At 45.3% G+C, this 13,973-nt stretch overlaps 1 protein-coding gene across 4 annotated transcripts in view; it reads left to right on the forward strand.

The window, feature by feature from the left end:
* Positions 1 to 13,973, forward strand: part of ANKRD12 (ankyrin repeat domain 12) — a 151,157-nt gene that overhangs the window by 64,397 nt on the left and 72,787 nt on the right. The gene's annotated exons all lie outside the window — the stretch shown is intronic.

Here is a 13,973-nt window from a genome sequence, read left to right on the forward strand (position 1 = left end):
AGGAAGGAGAGGTGCAGCTCTGCCCAGCTCAGTGACAGTTCTAGGCACAGCTCGGGCTCTGGCAGTGCTGGGCTGGTCCTGGGGGCTGAGAGAGGTGGTTTCATGGGAATCTCACTCCCTCCTGCCGCCATTGGCTGCTTCCATGGGGGTCTGGGGACACTGTCACCGCCACTCTCCAGAGGCCTGGAGCGGGGATGCACGGGGACCCGTGGGCCTGGAGGCAGCTCGTGCTGGAGTTCCCAGGTGCTCCTGCCCTGCCCTGCCCTGAGCCCAGACCATGGGGCCCAAGGGTTCTAGGTAGCCCTGCTGTGGCGGATCTGTGATGGGCCTGGCAGGACTCAGGATCTGAGTGGTTGCAGCAGGAAGGCATGGCCAGGAGCATGCCCAGCCACCCACCTACAACCCCCATCTAGGGCCCTGAGCAGCTGGGCTAGCAGTGCCAGGGGTTTGCAGAAAGCAGTGCTGGGCTATGGCAGAGCTGCCTGGCACCCTCAGGCCTAGGACAGGTTGGAACCACTTGGGACCCGCTGAGCAAGTAAATGGGGAAGGCCAGGGCTGGGGCCGGAGCAGCTGCCCTCCGCCTGGGCTGTCCATGTCCACCACTGCTGGGTCAAGGGCGGGGTGAGCCCATCACTGCTGGGGCCGTGCTCGGGCAGGGGGCGTGCCCTAGTCCCAGGGCAGTTTGTCGGAGACTGCTCAGATTGGGCATCCTGCCAGGGTTTACAGTGATTCCCCGCCCCGCAAACAACCCCTCTCCTCAGGCTCCAAACCCCACACACCCACTCTCAGCCTTCCACCCCCCAACCATACAGAGTACCTGCATAATTTTGCATAATTTTGAGTTTTTAGCTGTGTTATTAAAATTGCGATTAATTGCGACTAATTTTTTTAATCGCACAAGTAATCACAATTATTTTTTGTTAACTGTTTGACCACCCTAATATTTAGTGAGATTTCCATTTATGCAACTATAAGATGAAGGGCTTCCCCTGCACCACCATACTGACTGGGGGAAAAAACCTTGACTTGTATTTGACTAAATATGGTAGTTTTACCATCACCAAAACTACAGGTCTAAATGGCTGCAGAGGTCATTTGGTTTCCCCAATACTTTGAGATGAGCAGAAGTTGGCTCAGGGCTTTTGTTGCACATTGCACTGTGAGCTGCCCAAATCCTGCCCTCTTCTGTTCTTCCCTGCCCCCATTTCAGAAGTTCATGTGCAATCCAGGTGTTGAGCTCCAGGAGCCGCCCAAAATTACTGTGAATAAAGCCCTCAGTTTTACAGTAGAGAGACTTCTGAACAAATAGTTTTTTACACTGAAATCTTTAAATTATTGCATCTTTATGTTCTTGCACATTTTGTTCTGCAGCAGTAAAAATGCTTGGCTTTTGTTCCACGTGATTATCTTCTTCTTGAAGATCATATATTTGTTATATGCTCTATTTATTTATATTTAAGATAGAGCCATAATTAATACAAATGGTCTGTCCTTGAAATACCGAATAGTAAATAGGGCTTGTATTTATTCCCATTACTGCAGCACCCAGGAGTCTCACTTAAAAGTTATATTGTGTTACTTCTACGATGAATTTAGATCAAGTAAAATATATGGAAATGAAAAGTGTCATTTTTCATGTTTTCACATTTGAAACTTAGTTAAATTTATAGAAAATAATACTTTGAAAAATACTGTGTAGTCATAATTTATTATCATTGGAGGGAAGAACTAAAGTTTGAACTTCCATTTTTCTTAATTTTTGCAGACCACTGAGCTTATTTGTTCTGTAACGCACCACAAATATTTATAGAGCTGTAAAAAAATAATTATTAACAAATATAGGAATTGAATTAATATATCTAATACTTGAAGTATATTTTGATGAGTATATATGATTAGTTTCTTTATGTTCAAGAGAGTTGATTTATGCTTGATGGACTTCTCTGTGCGTAAGATAACAACTATAATAGATTGCATGAGTTTAGGACTGCTTTTAATGCAGTGTGTGTTACTGTTCTTCTTAACATAGGATACAGGGTTTTATTACTAACTGCTCTAGTCATCTCTGTGTACGCCTGATGATTGATTTTTAAGTAGGATAAACTTACCAGCTTTAGATCTGGCAAACTTGCATTTATGTTATAGCTGGCAGCCTGGTTACTCAGTACTTTGCATTAGTACTTAAACTTAAGTAACATTGGAATCATCTAGTCACACCATTGCAGAACTGCATCATGCTTTTTGATCAGCCTGATTCATAGGTAACAGCATCAATGGAATGAGAGTTTTATCAGGTTCTGTGTGAATCTTTCTTTCTATCTTTCTTTCTGAGGCTCCCCATGGGTGTCCCCGCTTGCGGAAATGTAAATATGTAAATAGACCTTTGGCTTGCTATGGTTTTTAGTCTAGAGTGTACGGGCAGGCCGTGAGCCCAGGACCATGTCCGTGAGGCCCAGGTGTTCGGGCCAACCTGTACATAGTCTTTACTGGCCCCAATTTGTCACCCTTCCTGGAATAAAAGCCTCTTAAAAGTCAAAAAGTCTCTCTCTCTCTCTCTCTCTCTCTCTCTCTCTCTCTCCTCTTCACCGGGGCCCTCCGGCTCTTGTACCGAGACTTTTCCAGCATGCTCAAAGTGAACGGGGTGTTTTGCGCTCCGTTTCCCCGCGCGCAGTGGCATTCGCCAGGGCTGTCCGCTGTCGGGCATGCTCTGCGCCCTGGCCATCGAGCCGCTGCTACACGCGCTGCACCGCCACCTGAGTGGTGTGGCCCTGCCATCAGCCACGGGCCCGTCCGCTGGCCCTCGTCTCTGGCTGTCCGCCTATGCGGACGACGTCACCGTCTTCCTCAACACCCAGGAAGACGTGCGGGCTCTGGCAGATTGCCAGCGGGCCTATGAGCGCGCCTCCTCCACCCGCATCAACTGGGGCAAGAGCGATACTCTACTGCTTGGCGCATGGACTGGCACGCCTCCCCCAGACTTGCTGGGGGGGCCTCGCCTGGCACTGCGAGGGCCTCAAGGCCTTGGGCGTGTTCCTGGGGCCGACGACCTTCATGGCGCGCAACTGGGACGACCTCGAGGAGGGAGTGGAGGCCCACCTGCAGCGGTGGTGCTGCGCCTGCCCAGCCTTTCCTACCGGGGGCATGTCCTCATCATCAACAACCTGGCGGCGGCGACCCTGTGGCACTGCTGCGCGGTGCTGGACCCTCCGCTGGAGCTACTGGAGAGACTGCAGCGACTCCTGGTGGATTTCCTGTGGGATGGATGCCACTGGCTCCCACAAGCTGCCCTCTACCTCCCCACCGGCAAGGGGGGCCGGGGCCTGATCGATCTGGCCAGCAGGTTGGCCGCCTATCGGCTGCAGGCCCTCCAGCGGCTCCTGTACACCGAAGGCCACCTCCTATGGCGACAGCTGGCGTGCCGATTCGTGTGGTGAGTGGGGGGCCTCGGCTTTGGCCGGGAGCTATTTCAACTGGACCTCGCCTTCCTGAACGGGGCAGTCCTTCCCCCATTCTACCGCAGCATGGTGCGGGCCTGGCGGGCGGCCTTCCATCTCTGTCCCCAGGCCAGGCACCTGCGGTTCCCGCAACTGCTTCGAGAGCCCCTGGTCTACAACCCGGCCCTGCAACGTGTCGTGTCGTGCCGAGCCTGGCCTCCGCCAGCCTCGTGGCAGCTCTCATCGAGGCACGTTCTACCCGCCTGGAGCACCTCCTGGACCCTGCTCGGTTGGACTGGCTGTCACCCAAGGCCCTGGCTGCCCGGCTGGCGATGCGCTCCGTCCGCACCGTAGGGCGGCTTCTGCGGACCGTTAGGGCCGCCCTCCCGACGGAGGCAGTGACCGCCCTGGAAGTCCATCTCCAGACTTGCCGGCCCCTGCCCGCCGCGGATGCCGCAGAAGACGCCTTCCCACCACTACCCGTCATCCCAGCGGTACCTGGCAAGCTGGCCGAGCGGCCCAACACGCTGCTCAGGCTCCCAGTGCCCCCCAGCAGCAATACGGGCTGCCCTTTTGGCACCCTGCCCCGCAAGGGCCTCTACATGTGGGTGGTGTGCACCCGGCACACCCAGGTACCGCCGGCCGCCCTGACACCACGTGGCACCGGCGCCTGGTGCAGCCCGGGACCCCAGCGTGGCGCACGCTGTATAAGGTGCCCACTGCCAAGAAGACCGGCGACCTGCAGTGGCGACTCATGCACGGCATCCTGGCCACCGGCACCTTTGTGCGTCACCTGGACCCAGCGGCCTCAGCGGCCTGCCCCTTCTGCCCGGGGGTGCTGGACGAGGACATTTTCCACGCGTTCCTCGACTGCCTCCGGCTGCAGCCTCTCTTTGCCGCCCTGGGCGCACTGCTTCAGGTGCTGGGCCGAGACTTCTCCGAGGACGCCTACATCCACTCCTTTCCGTACCGGGCGACCGAGCGGGCCACGGTCAGCCTGGCCAACTTCCTGCTGGGCCAGGCCAAGATGGCCACCCTGAAGAGCCGGCTCACCGGCACCGGGATGGTCGACGCCCTGCAGTTCTTCCGCCTGCTGGTGCGGACCCGCCTCTCGCTTGAGTTTGAGCATGCTGTCTTCCAGCGGACGGTGCCCACCTTTGAGGAGTGCTGGGCCCTCGGGGGCGCTGTGCCGAGGCGAGGCGGGACGCCTGATCCTCGTACTGTGATACTACCGGCTGCTCAAGCTGCAGAGACGCGTCAAGCAGGCCGAGGCATTGGACTTCTTTTGTTCATGCGGGTCGACCCCTGAAGCCTCCATGGGTGTCCCCGCTGGCAGAACTGTAAATATGTCAATAGTCCTAATGTTCGTTGTGTTTTGTGTGTGTGTGTGGTTTTGTTTAGTCTATAGTGTACGGGCAGGCCTTGCAGGCCATGAGCCCAGGCCTTGTCCGTGAGGCCCAGATATTCGGGCGTACCTGTACATGCTCTTTACTGGCTCTGAGTTATCGCCCTCCCTGGAATAAATGTCTTTTAAAAGTCTAAAGTCCTTCTTTCCTTCTAGCTCAAGTACTTCTGGGATAAAGAAGATATATAACAATATTGACTCTACTCAGTTTTTCCTATCAGGTTAACTTTAAAAAAGCTCTTTTATTGTTATCAAGAGCATAATAAGAATCAAATTATCTCAAGTATATTGAAATTCTTTTTTGAGTATTGTCTCTAGACCACACGTCAGGGATAACTGTCTCTGCAAACTTGAGCTCAGCATGTTCTGTAAAAGAGTAACTATTAATTCCTCTTCAGACTCCTTTGCTGATCCAAGTGTTTGCATTGAAAATAACTGGGGAACTCTGGCTCAGACTGCTTTTTAGATTCTGTGAGCAAGTAATGCTGGGAGATGAGAAGCCTTATTGCTTTGCCTCTGCAGGCCACCTTTAATCTGTAGTTTTTCTCCTTGTGCATGTGGTGGTGGGTATTTTTGTTTATTTGTTTTGTTTGTAAGCTTCCATCAATAAGAGTAGTGATGTTAGTGTTCATTAGTACCATTGGTATTTTTGTAGTTCTGTGACTATTGCTTCTTGGCCTCTTTCATGTTATTACCAGTATTTCAGCTCTGCTCAGTACTGTTGGGCAAATCCTTGTCATGCCATTGGTCTTTCTGTTTAATGACATTATTGGTTGTTTTATTATTGTGGATCTTGGCACAGCACTTAAAGAGGGTCTTTGTCACTTCTAATGGCAAAGTGTTGGTCTCTAACCTACATATTTAAAATACCTTCCCTTTGTGCAACATCCAAGCCCAGATTTTAGAAGAAATGGGAGACTCTGATTTAAATTCTTTCTTTTAGAACAGTGGTTCTCTACCATATAGATCGTACATATTGAACACAATCCTACAGTGTGCACCCTTCCTGGTGCCCAGCAGCCAACCTCCTCCAAATATTATGCACAACTCCACAGTCTTCCTCCCTCGTGGCTCCCTCACCAGGCATGCTGCAGAAACAGCCAATCTATCTCTGCATGCATTAGTTCTAGAATGGAATTAGCACTGTCACATTTTGTGAACTGTGCCTGGGCTAATTAGCCCAATTGCAGTGCCATATCAGGGGACTTTGTGCTTCCTGTTTGGGCAATAGTGTGGGCGCTGACAGATGTGGGGGGCGGGAAGAATAAAAAACACACTGTACTGGAAGCAGCAGCGCATTAGTTCAACCAGGCTCCTCCTTTCAAGCTGGTTTCTTGGCACTTTTAGCTAAACCTGATTCAATAAGCTGTTAGATAAGTGCCAAAAAAGCCCCACTAAAGCATCCAATCTATATACGTTGGGAAAGCCAAGTGCAACTACCGTGCTGCCTCTTGTGGGCAGATGCTGGGCTTGGCGCGGGAGTGCGCTGAGTTTAAAGTGCCGGTTTTGGGGGGTTTTTTGCTTCTCCACATCGGTAAGCAGCCAATATGATGTTGTACCCCAGGAATATTGCATGGAGGTCAGACAAACTCTCGCTCTTTCTGTTTCCAACCCTGTGTTCCTTGTGGGCCTATCCATAGCCTGCTTGTTGAGAACCACTCTCTTACAGAAGGCAATTAAGAAACAGGCTGAGTTTACCTCTTTGGGGACTTCTTCGTCCTCAGAACAAACTTCTAAGCCAAAGCTGAGGGGTAGGTTCAAGAATCACTGTTGTTGAAGGCTGAGTCATTTAGGGATGCTTTAAGAATTAAACTAGCAGCTAGGGAAGAATAAGGACCATAAGTTTTGTTTTGGTGTTTTTTGTTTTTCATTCCTACTGAAGAAATTGAAACTGAGGAACCCCATCTAGACAAAATGTTCTGTCTTGGAGATTTAGCTCTTTTTCAAGTGTTACATAAAGACTTAAAATAAACTTCTCCTTTTGGCCTAAATTGGAAAAACGTATTTGCTTGCTGTTGCTATTGAGAAAAAAGTATCCTGGACTTTTGAGGGAAAGACGTTTTCTGTAGAAGGTGAGGTCTCTGCTCCAGATGGGTTCTCAACTTCTTTGCCTCCTGTATACCAGCACTTTCTTAGTGATACATAGGTTGTGTTTTTGCCAGCAGTTTGCTCAAATACCCGTTGTTTCAGACAATGACAGCTCTCTGTCCTGCCCACACTTAGTGAGGGGCTGTAGAACTGAGTGTCATACATGCATTGATATGTTAATAGATTATCTTATATCTTTTGATATCCCTAGTATATCCTTATGTGGTTAACTATATACGTTAAACATAGAGTCCAGTGTGGGTGTGTAACCGAGGGCAACTGGTCTGTTTCACCATCTTAATCTTCTGTGACCTATCTAAAAAGACAAAATAGATTTAATACAATTAAAGTCTATCCTTTCTAAGTTTGTATAGGAATTGGCAGCAGGTCATGATCAGTGATGGGGAAAGCTGCTGATAGATATAACAATAATTGCATGGAGACTTGTTCTATTCTAGCCATTAGGATAACTTAAGATGGGTATCAGATTCCTTTTGTAGTGGGTGAGAAAAATGGACTGGCATCTTTTTAAATTCAGGCATTCAGTCTCCCTGCACTATGGTGCATTTTCTAATGGGCCATATCCTTAGGCTTCAAAGTCTTCCTAAATAGTCTTGTGTAGTCTTTTCCTTTTTGGAATTTAAATCCATCTAAAAAACCTCTGTTAGTCTGTTCTTGGATTCTGATTTTTTCCATAAAAGAAATATGAAATATACTCCTGAAATATGTTCCTGAGAATACCTGCATTTTTCCCAGTTTAAGCTAGTGTGATAACAAATTTTGCAAACTTCTTTTTACCAAAAGTGAGCCCCTTTGATTAAATATCAAGACAAATGATCTTATTTCAGTTGATCTACTTGCTGCTTGCCTTAAGGTGAGGAGAAAGGTGGGCTAAAGCATCTGACGTTCTTTGGCCTACTCAGGTGATTATATTTCTAAAAATATAAATGTAGAAAAGATCAGTATCTCTCTCATTTGTGTCTTGAACAGAGAGGAAAAAGGAGGCTTTCACAGAGGAAATTAATCAGGCAGTTTGACCTTATTAGTCCTGTCCCTTGGCATAGTCCCCCTGTAGAAAAGTTAAAACTAAGAGAACCACCTTTACTTGAGAAAACACATATGAAAGGATTAAAAAAAAAAAACCCTTGGGTAGACTTCACCATTCAGTGCACAGAACATGAGAGGGCACCATCTTTGAACATGACAACAGTCATTCTTTGGTGACTTGTATCTCTTCTGAGTATGGTACAAAGCTAATCTTGGTGTCTAACCCAATGTTTTCAGAGTCAAACAATCCAATCAGGATGTTTCCAATGTCATAATGACAAAAGAAAGTAGGGTTTGCAGTTCTCTCAAGACAAATCATTTCAACATTTATGAACATTTTTCTTACATAGTTGAAATATAAATACTGTATATAAAACTGGAATTTGATATGAAATTAATAGGAAGTGCTATAACATGCAACATGATATTAAATTAATACAACTATTGAAAGAATTTTTCTTTTAACATTTTGGGGTGATCCACCCCATCATCCATTAGACTACTTGATTTTTCCTTATACGGTTTTCATCCCGTTTGCAGTGTTTGATACAAAAAATGTAATTTTTTTGGCACTTGTATCTTGCAGTTTTGCATGTTGCACAGCTACATGTCAGCAATAATTCATCAGAAACAGAAGCAAGACATTTGTCCGGGAAAAAAAGCTCCAAACAGCTGTCTTTGTACCACTCCAAGATCTTTCAGATTTAATGTACTTCTGTAGCTGCTCTTATCCAGGCGAAAGCATTCACGTGCCACAAAGAAGCATCTCCTGAGATGCACATTTCGAATAGGGAAAGAAGTGGGGGGAAGCTGTGAGATCAGTTTACTTTTGTACAGTGCAAAATGAAGCTCATTAAATGTTTTGCAATGAAGTGATGGCTGTAGGACCTTAAGGTATTCTTCAGCTCTGTTAACTGCGTCCTCAGAAAGTGTACTGTCTTCAGCAAAACCTAAAAGGAATTTCTCTGATGCTGCGTTCAATATTGACAGTTTTATTCCCACTTTGCTGGTGGTGTCACATCCTGTGAGAATGTGAGCCTTAATAAGAGCACTGCACAAAGTTGGTCCTAGTTTCTGTTCAGGCACATGAAGAGGAACAAATCTGACTTTGAATTAAAGTAGGCTTGGGTGACAAAATTCCAAAAGTCCTTTTTCACGCAATTGAAACAGATATAAAAAAAGAAGGACAAAAACATCTGTATCATTAGACGACAATATGACATGTGTGAAACCAGATGAAACTGCATTAAGTAAATGGATGACCAGTTAAGTATCTGCTTTTAGAGCAGCAGGTAAATGATTGCATACCTTAATTCCATCATCTGTGATCATTATGCCATCCCTTCTGTTACTTCCTCCTGTCATAGTTCCACTTAACACTGTAGTATGTTATGCTACTCTTCCTTCCTTTTTCACAAAAGTATTGTTTGGCTGACAGTTGTAATAACTCCTTGTTTGCTGAAGAAAGCCAAAATTTCTCCATCTGAACAAGTAAAGGATTGTAAGAATCCAGTTTTACAAACTGTTGGTGTAATAGTCTTTCTTCTCTCTTGTTCACCTTCTTTTAATGAATTCACCATGTAACTATCAAACATATCTACCCTCGGAACCAGCTGAAATTGGATAGCTTTCCTCCATACGGTATCAAAAAGTTCTTGAAAAGTTTTGGGGGTTTTTTTGCTGTGGACTTGGCATACTTGAGACAAAGTCTACGATTACCACAAGTTGTTTTTTTGTTTTTTTTTTCCTATTCTGATGGAAATTGTAATGGTTTCAGTTTCTTCTCAAGCTCCCCTAAAAGAACTGACTTGGCTTAGTAAGAAGGCCACAATCATCAATTAATGTGTTAGATGGCAGTAGATTGTACTTCAGTATGTTCATAACAGACTCTCCTCAATCCTTTGCTATGCATAGGATTTTCTCAGCTGCAGAGTAGGATTTTTTTTCCAATACTGCAGGTGGCTTATGTTTTTCTACCTGTAACTCCATCAGAAACAAATCCTGGACATTTTATCTTCTTAATGGTATCCAGAAGCTTGTTTCCTTAACAAAATGTTCATCTCTAAACCGCATATAAGCTTCCTTTGCATGCTCTCTGAATGAAAGCAGTCTTTCAACTATGTCTCTTGAGACGCATTGCTTGCTAATGAAATTGTGAAGTTGCGTCTGACTGGATGCGATATATGGGTTCTCTCTATCCTCCCTGAACTGGAACACACAGGAAACACATGATGCAGTATTTGAGGGAGAACTCCCAGGCAGCTCATAGTGAGTGGATGTCTCATGATATCTAGTTCTATCAGACCCTGTTCATTCTCAGAATGTATTGCTGATTGTGAATATTTCATGATAAACAAGTTCCCATTCATTAACGTATTTTTGTTGCCTGGTCCATCCAATTATACCTCTCTCTACCAGGACTTTTTTGAGATCTCTGAATAGTTTGTTCCAGCTTCATGTCGGGAGAAACTACGCAGAATGACCCGTTCTGTTGTTGGAAAACAACATGGCCATCTAAAAACGTTTGTTCTACATGTCACGCGTGCCTGGAGATCTCTCATATTTTCAAGGTACCGAGATGCATAGCGCAAGTAATTAATTCTGTAAAATTCTCAAAACACACGGAGTAAGTCCTGTACAACTTGAAGATGTGATTCCCAATCACTTTCTCTATCAGCAGGTGCTAGATTTTTGAGCATCTGAACTAGGTCAATGAAACCATCCCAATACTTACACATTTCAGATTTTGCCTGACAGGAAATGCTGAAAGCCTTGTAATCTTCATAGAGTAAAATGTTTTCATAGGTGGCCTGAGATGTCTTTGCATCCTTCTCTGTGAGAGATGTCTTCATTTTTTGTGCATTTTTGAGTACTGCAAAATACTTGTTAGTGGGAGTGATTTTCCAGACAGCATGACTTCTGGCAAGATGAGAAATCCGTTGAGTAACCTCATATAGTGACTACCTTGCATAACTGATTCTAAACTTTAACACCTAATACATCGCATTCCACCAAGGTATTCTGAGCACCACTCCCATGCAGGTACTTCCCAATAATGTGCATGACAACTTTAGCTCAATGAAAAATTCCCATCATTGGAACAATGTCTGTAAACTCTGATGGGTTACACATTATTATATCTGCAATTATATAGACTATTTCCTCATCATAGAAGGCAGGTGGAGATGTCTGATTCAGCTGAGAGCAAACAGTCTGAAGGTTTATAGGGAATGTATAAGCTGTTGCATAATCAGTAACAGGTTTTGGAATTACTGGTAGCAAACCAATATACATCAGAGGTGGGGTTTTTTCTTAATAATAAAGCATGACATCCAGCCCATGTAGAAATGGGTGTGGCTGATGAGCACTCACAGACTTGTGAGTCTGGCTGCCCACATAACTCAACACAAAACAATAAACCAGGGTGGGCAGTTATTTAGGGCGGAGGGCCGCTTACCCAGTGTTGGCAAGTTGTCGAGGGCCATATGGGTAGTCTGCCCCTTGACAGGCACCATCTTGGGACCAATGTCCCAGGGCCAGCACTGGTGGGGCACAGGCTGGCAGGGAGAAGGGGGAGCTGGCCCGGCACCATAGAGCCCCTGCTGGCCAGGATCCTGTACTCCTGCCGCCCTGCTCTGAGCCCTGCTGGCGCTGGCCCTGGGACACTGGTGCGCAGGCTCTGCTTCCGCACCCGCTCACTCCCAGTGCCCTCCCAGCCCTGTGGTACAGGCAGGGGGCAGCGCATAGCCCTGACCCCCTACTCACCAGCAGGGGAGGAGCTAGTGCGGAGCACAGGGAAAAGCAGCCCCTCGCCTGCCCCGTGGCTGGCGCTCGCTGCTGCAGCCGCTAGCAGCCTGAGCAGGGCTGTCCTGAGCAGGCACAGTCAGCCCCATGTGGGTTGTGCAGGAGCCCAGCGAGGATTCCCTTGGGTTCTACTGCCCCTGGTTCCTGTCATTTTTGACAGGAAACAAGGACAGATAAATATTAATTTTCAAATTTTTTTTTTAGGGGCTCTGCGGGCCGGATAGAATAGTTTCGTGGGCCGGGTCCAGCCCATAGGCCGTATTTTGCCCACCCCTGCATTAAACCCATTAAACTATAGTTAATACAGTAACTGGTCATTAATATAATATACCGTAAATAAAAGAGTACACAATAAATTGAGCAGTTCAATAACTGTTGTTTATTTATTAAAATAAGATGCAAACTCACACATACATTCAATAATTATTTTGGTAGCGCAATATATGGTACCAATTTTTTCAGTTGCATGGATGTGGAGCTTACATGGATGTGGGAACCTACTTTCTTTTTTCACTGTGACACTGGAAACACCTTTAGTGGATTGTTTGTCCTTGAAAATATTGGGTTAGACACCAAGATTACCTTTGTACCATGCTTAAAAGAGGAGATACCAGTCGCCAAAGAGAGATTGTCACCATGTTCAGAAATGGTGCTCTCCCACGTTCTGTGCACCAAATGGTGAAGTCTACCCAAGTGTTTTTATCCTTCATCACATATTTTCATAAGTACAGGTGCTTACCTTAGTCAATTTTGACTTTTCTACAGGGGTCTATGCCAGGGGCTGAAATATATTTTTTTTCATCTAAATGCTATCTTTTATATGCTTTTTAACTACTGTATCACTGTAGCAGAGAAGATATAGTGTTGCTCCCACCATGATTTATTAATATTTTTTTCTTCTCATATAAAGGTATACTTGTAGTGTTCCCAAAAGCTCTAGATGGGTGTATTATGAGGAAATAAAAATATCTCTATTCTTCAAAGGTTGCTTTTGCACGTCAGAAGTCTTTACCAGATTTGCTAAAATATCCTAAATTTTAGTATTTTACCAAATCTCTTAAGTGTAGGAATGTAGTTTTGAATATAGTTGAAATGTTCATTGCTGTTTTTTGTTTGGGGTCACATTTTTTCAATACCAATGCAATTAGCCTTTCATCATCATTCCTATGATATGAGTAAGTAAAGAAGTTCAGCAGAGATTTAAAGGATGCCAGTTTCTTTAGCATTCCATTGCTATTTGTCTGATCAATTAAAATCAAGTACCTGAAAATGCAGCTCATAAATCCCCATATTTGATACATGTGTGAAACAGAAACACTTGCAGGTAAAACTTACTGTCTCCCAGGGTGGATGTGATTTAAATAGATTTAAATCACTGGTCATGGAGCCTTGACTTAATCATTGCTTTCTACAAAAAGTGCTTTCTTGTTGTTTTGATATAATCATTGTGGAAATAGGCTTCAGGATAGTCAGCATGCATTCTACATTTCTCTTTAGCCCAATGTTGAGAACTTTGGCTATGACAGTTCCATCTATTTTGTCACAATTTTGTTCACAAATTGTTATCAGATTCGGCCAGTTCTCAATATATCACTCAGAACAGTCCACTACTGAGTTCCGTCGCAGTTTTGTGGGAGAGCTAGGTTCCTCCTGCTTTCTTCAGAGCAGCAGCTGCAAAGTGGTTGTTACAGGAGTATTTTGCAATTTCAACAAAATTTTGCTCAAAATGTTTCTCTTTTGTTTCTGCTTCCCCTCCCTCCTTGCATTTATCCCCAGACCTTCTCCTCTTGGCCCAGATCTACTCTACCCCCAACAATCCTCTATTCATTTAACTTCTTGAAAATTTGCACTTTGAGAGAGAAGTAAGGGCTTGACTCTGTGTACACAAACTTGCAGAGAGACAATAGGGCTGATCCTAGATAATCAGGTCTGTTATCTCATCTCCACATATTGCTATTAAGAAGGATGTTATCTCTGGAGGCACAAATCCACAGTTTGAGAGCTGAAACTAAGCATCACAGAGATGCTTAAAGGGGTCTTCTAGATTGAGCACTGAGTCCCATTGAGTAGAGTGGTTTCCTTTAATCATTACTAATCTATAGAGGAGCCTCTAGGAATCCCATAAGATTGAACCCCTAACATAGTCCATGGCCTGTTGTGGCCTATTGATAAAACTTTTTTAGAAAAGTTACATG

Source organism: Alligator mississippiensis, chromosome 3, assembly GCF_030867095.1.
Source record: "Alligator mississippiensis isolate rAllMis1 chromosome 3, rAllMis1, whole genome shotgun sequence".
NCBI lineage: Eukaryota > Metazoa > Chordata > Crocodylia > Alligatoridae > Alligator > Alligator mississippiensis.